Raw genomic sequence first — 6,332 nt, forward strand, 5'->3', positions numbered from 1 at the left:
CATTAGTTTGTGACCGCTTAAAAATATTGTATTCAGCTGGGAAAAAATGGGAATGAGAAGAAACTAATGGTGAGGAGGRGAAAAGAAAAATAGTCTAGAAAAAGTGTTGGGAGAGGGGGGGAGCATCTTTCTACTGTATGTCCTAGAGCTTGCTCTTAACTGAATAAGGAAATGGAAACACCTCTCTTAATTACCAGTGCTCAGGGACCATTCCTTACTCACCTCTGCCAATAAAAAAAAGGAAAAGAAGCTAGACGCAGAAATGAGAAGTACCAAGATTGTGAGCAGATTGGGAAGTAGGGAGTAGAAATAAAATTGGAAAGTACTCTGATAGATTATTTTTGGGCTTTCTGAGCTTCAAACAGCGTGAATTGACTTGGAGTGTATGCTCACGAGTTGTATTAAAAAGAAGTGTTGAAAAAATGTATGAAGTATTATTCCAGTCATTTGTAAATTAATTCTGATCGAGTAGCTGTCATACTCTGAAGCCATCTGTTTACGACAGTGTGAGTGGTGTAGTAGGAGTTAACCAGATACAGATTTCTAAGTACACAAATGTCCTGTAGGTGTCAGCACTTCTCTTGCTATTTTCCTGACTTCCAGCAGCAGGAGTAGCAGGAAAAAACAGTGGTTTGGGGTTTGTTTGTTTGGGTTTTGTTTTGTTTTGTTTTTTGTTTTGGGTTTTTTTGGTTTTTTTGGGTTTTTTTTAACTAAAACTATTAAAGTGGATGTTCTTTGCCAGTGAACACTATTAAAGCAAAGTTTTATGTAACTAACATAGGCAGAGCTCTCCTTACTGGATAAAGAGGCCTCAGAAAATTGACTTGGCTAAAATGATACTTGCAGAGTATCATATAGCTGTTTATGAAACTGTCTAATGATAGGACTAAGCCTTTGGCAAATATTGAAACAAATGACATTCACCTACTGTAATGTGCTCTGCCATATGTGCCAGCGTAGGTTAAGCATTAGCTCCTGGTTGCCGGAGTTCTGACTTTTGAAGCTGTCATGAACTTCAAGAGGAGTCATAGGACTTACATGCAGCTGGTTCACATTCATATTTGTTCATTTGCTGTAAATCCAACAAGGRCAGGCTTGCTCCAACCCTGCCTTCCTGGAGTCCAGTTCTGGAAGGGCGACCCGGCAATGAGTAAATGTTTGTGACTTGAGTGAGCAACATGGAGAGCTTGGGTCTTGAGACACTTTRKAAGCAGGAGGAGRAACATGGCTTAGCCCAGTGCTGTTRACAGATTTATTTTATAATCGTGGTTGGGAGGATGGAAGAGTTAGTTTAAACCATCTTTTTAATGCATAGGAAGAAAATAGGCAAGGAGCACYCTCTCTCTTGGACTTGGTACTCAGCAGCCTGGCAAGTCTGATGATATTAGCATAGCCATTTGATTCAGAAAGAGATTTGGGATTTGTATTTAGAAGACTGCTGAAGCTSAGTTTTGTAGCATTCCATGCTATTCTTGCTCCAGATTGATGGTGGTTAGCAATTTRTCTGGGCTGTCTCTGTGTTTCTGACCTCATGAATTACTAAAGAGCTCTTTTCCTTRACACTTGTTTCCAAGGCAGTCCAAGAAAGTATTATTAGCTGAATTTCCATACGGCAGTTTCTAGACTTAGTTTCTTTGGCTAAGGAGTGTGATTTTGTTGGCTCATACTCTTCATTAGACCAACACTTCTTGCCTTCTTCCTAGAGAGCTGATGTCACAAATATGCAGAATATGTTCTGAGGAGACTGAATGGTTGTCAGTGACAAAACTGAAGGGTGTACCCATGGTAGCTTATGTGATAATACTTCAGAAGGGGAAAGGAGATAATGCATTTGTATTTCTAATATTCAGCACAGATGCATCTAAGATCAATTACTGAACAGATGGCAGGATCTATAATTGAAGTGTACTTGTGCACTTGTCTTCAGGATGCCTGTACAGGAGGTGAAGGTGCCATGAGGTGTGAGTGAAGCAAGATAAAACAGAGCCTGTTCCTTTGGACAAGATGGTCTGGAGATTTTTACTTGGGTTTATGCATTGAAACAATTAATTTAAGTATTTCATGCCTGCAGATTGAGTTGGTAAGCCAGTAGTCCCTGAGGAGGTCACTAAACTTGTTTTCAGTGAGATAAGTTTGGCAAAGGCAACCAGCCCCGTGCAAAGCCAGCAGCAATGAAGAGCTTGGTCTTGGCTACAAAATAGATCCATGAGGCTGCATAAATAAATACATGAAGTGTCCAACTCAATTTTTACAAGCAGTCCTGCACAGAAAATGCTGATGTGCTGAAAGGGAGCTACAGGGCCTGAGATATCTGGATATGTGCAATGGATCATTTTCCCTGCAGCAGAGATGTGTCTGCAGGGTACTCAGTCCCTGCTCTGAACCTGCTGTGCCATTACGCTGAAGTATTATGATCTTTGCTGTAACTGGTATAATTCACATAAATAGCTGCATGTTATGGAATGAAACTCTGAAGCCARCAATTAGAAGAAAAATAATCAGCATGCCATGTAGGAGAAGTGTTTATAGTCCTGGCTCTGATTTGGACAGAACAGCTGCTTTGTTTATCAAGGTAAAACTCTAGTTACTGCTTTCTTAGGATGCAGAACAAACTGCTACTTTTTTCATAAACTGATTTTTGACTCCCAGCCAGTGGGGCCAGTGTGCTGCTGATACTGGAAAAGCACCAATTGCTGCCTGACAGGGCTTTAAAATSTTGCAAACAGCAGGTAGGACTTCTCCAGTCCTACAGAGAGCAGCCTTGCWTTTAAAAAATGAGACTGATCTATTGCGGAGAAGTGTGGTTATGCCTGATTCTCTTAGGGGAAGAGTCAAGAGCAGCTACCCAGTATTTTTAGAAAAATACTTTTGTTTTTCTGAACACACTCTCTCTCTTCCTATCTCTGTTCATGACTGGATTTCCATCTGCAGAGATTGGATGAGTTTGATGTGGAAGTTTAAATTTCTGGCTGAAAGTCTTGGCTTGCTTTTCCTTTGTTTTGCTTTTCCTTCATCTTTGCAAGTGCCCCAGGGCAGATGTGGCTCCTGCCAGTGCTGGTGTGCTGCCAGGTCCCTCCCTGCCCACCGAGGACCCTGGCAGGTGCTGCTGTKCTGTGCCTGGCAGCCTGAGCTGTGTCCCCCTGGCCAATTGCCTTTTCTCAGGAATGATGAGTCTATTCTGCTCAAAACTCAGCTGCCAACAGCTCTTTGTGCTTGCAGTCGGTGTTTGTACCCCCATGGGGTGAACACCATTGCTCCCTTTGTGCTTAAGAGGGACCCCTGGACCGCGTCAGCAGTGTCCAAACCCTTTGTCCATCCCATGTTAGCAAAACAAGGCTGGATTCCCTGTAGTCCTTGCAGTGGGGTGGGGATTGCCTGACTTGTTGCAAACCCAAGCTGACGCCATGGCCTGGTGGATTATTTTAAGTATTTGGTAGACAGGTGCCCTGGTTATGCTTTGCTTTTTTGTGGGCTAACAGTCAGGTAATGTTTTGTGGGAGGAGGGAAGAAGTGATTCTTAGTACAGGGATCTTCTTACTAGCAAGAAAAAAACACAGTAATTTTTGACACTGTTAATAGATTTCCATTTGCTTGAGCAGAGAACAGCTTAGATGGATTTCTTAAAATATTTATGTGATAAGCGTAGTTTGATTAAACGCTGTGTGGTCTGCTGCTGAAGCATTGCCATGATGGAAAAAATCTCCCCTTCTGAGATCAATTAGTGTGTGCTGAGATCAATTAGCAGTGCTGGTGAGATGATTCAAGGAAAGGAGCCTGGCACTGGGGTACTTCTGAGCTCTTAGCAGGGCTGCAGGAAAGGAAGAGTAGAAATGGATGGTGCCACACAACTGAGGAGACTCACAGGARTTTTGTTGCTGTTTCTGCAGCATTCTGTGCCAGAACCTTTGGGTCAGCACTGCTTTTGCAGATCTTTTCATTCCATTTCCTCTGGCCCTGCTGTCAAACCCATGGCTTGCTCTGTGTTGATATTCCAGCACATCACTGCTTTTTGGGAAGGGTTTTTTTCCCACAGCAGAGCTGCGCTGTGTCCATCAGCTGAGGCTTTTCCTCTGCCTCACTGCTCACCTCCCCTTCCCACTCACAGCACCTTTACCTTGCTGGACAAGATGAGATGGAGAGCAGATGTGTCCCAAACTGTGTCCCAAACTGCTCCTGAGCACCTTGGRGTCCTTGTCATCTCAGATGGCCTCAGAAAGGTTTGTGTAGGGACCCATGGCTGGAAGGGACAGCTGGGCCCCTGGGCAGCTGTGGCCATTGGTGTGTTTAATAACCAGCAGAGAGGACACTGAGAGAGCTGCAGTGTCTCTGTAAGAAGAAATGGTGCCTCCTGAAGGTGTGCACTGAGAACAGAGGCTTTCAGAGCTGCAGGGCTTATGTAGCCATTGCATTTGAAAAGATTGCTCTGTGTACAACAAAAATGAAAAGATAGATGTTGCCAGAAGCCTTGCAAAGAAGGGGGGTTATGTGCATGGAAAAAATGCAGCAAGCTTATTTTTTAATTCTGTGGACTCTTTTTAATTGTTGTATTTGCATCTCTGAAATAAATCTTTCCAATCATTATCACTACAAAGTTTTCGTTTTTCTGGAGCAGGGAATTGAATGGCATCTGAGGAAGAGGATAATTGTTTTTGAAAGAGGAGATCTCATTCTGAAATAGGGTTATTTTTAATCTGGCATTAGGTGTCCCCATGGGGCCATACACTGCCATACCTAAGCTGCTGATCACTCTGCTGGAGCATTGCTTGCCCCTTCCTCTGTCCTCACATCATCTTACAGGTTTCAAATGCTTAAATTTTGCTTTGTCATACAGTATGATCCCTGAGATTTAAAAATGGAGATAAATTAATAACCTTCAAAATGCCAATCCAACTTTACGTGCACATTAAAGGAAAATTGACTGAAAATGTTCAAGTGCTTCAAAGAAGTCATCAGGTGTTTTAAATCATCTTATATGTCTGGTTAAGACTGTAGCTATCCTCCAGGGTCAGGCTTGGCTTGGAAAAAAAAAGAAAAAAGATTTTACAGAACTGGGCTCCTACCTCCAAACTAGTTTGGACTTTTGCAGATAAATGTATTGAAATGTAGTGACAGATGGGCTGCAAACAGCCCTTCCTGCCTCCCATCCTGTATTCCTCGGTAAATTTCTGTCCTGAGGAGCTCTGCAGAATTTGGGCACCCTGCAGTTTGTTCACTGTGCAAAACTGCTCTGTGCAGACTGGCCCGGCTCAGCTGTTTCAACTTGATTTAAGAGATCATTGAAGAGGCACCAACTTCTGGGCTCACCTGGTTGTGAGTTAAAGCAGTGGAGAGGCTGAAATGGAAATCATCCAGGGTTTGGTTTCTGTTCATGGATGGCACAGCTACAGGTGACTGCTGTGGTTGAGATGTGCATGGGCTGAGCATATTTGTGTTCCTGATCCTTCAGTTTTTATAGTATTTTCTCTTTAAAAATGTTTAAAAGATGAGAGGAGCGAATGATGTATGACACTGAAGTAATACTGGATATCACTTCCCACTTGGGAATATTTCCTGGAGGGTTTTGGCTTTTTATAGCAGCTGCAGTGAGCCAGTTTGATGTCTTCACTTCGGTGACATCTGACACGTGCATACAGCAGGGAGATGGAAAAGTTTCCTCTTGGATTTCATTGATTCATCCCAGTAGAATTCGTGTATCCCTGTTCTGAGAGTGGTTTATATATGTATATATTTAAGATGTCCACTGAGAAGATATAAATCTGTCATCTCCTTGCCATGATCCTGTAACCAGATACATAATGGCTTCGAAAGTCAGTCCCAGGAAAGTGCTTTCTTGAATTATCTGGGGCTATAAAGTAATTACAGCCTTAGCACATTTTACCTCAACAAAATGGTCAAAATTTGCTTATGGGGAAAGTTGTGCAAGTTTTACCTTCCCTGCTGTGAATGATTGGCACTGGTGTTTTATACAGGGGGTGAATTAGATTTCATTTGCTGACTTACTGCTTTGCAGAAAAATGCAAATGTCTCCAGAGTGGATTTACTTTTTCTTGTGGTGGGTAGGGGGAAGCTGTGGTGCTGCCTTTGGAAACACATGCTTTGGAGCAACTGTGGAAAATGAGAAAGAGTAAATTTCCTTGCAGTGGATCTTTTGAAGAGGCTGTGTAAATTCATGCCTGTTGTTTTTGGGAAGAAAGATGTCATTACCAAATGTATTTAAATTGCTTTGTCTTGGTGAAATTTAAATTTCTTTCTTGGTGTTTCTAAAAAAGCACTGCAGAGGTGGAGGGCTGCATGAGAAGCAGTGACATCTTTCACAGCCCCTCTTTGCTCCC

This window comes from Malurus melanocephalus, unplaced genomic scaffold, assembly GCF_030028575.1.
Source record: "Malurus melanocephalus ecotype Western Australia unplaced genomic scaffold, MMel_1.1 scaffold_3, whole genome shotgun sequence".
Lineage (NCBI taxonomy): Eukaryota > Metazoa > Chordata > Aves > Passeriformes > Maluridae > Malurus > Malurus melanocephalus.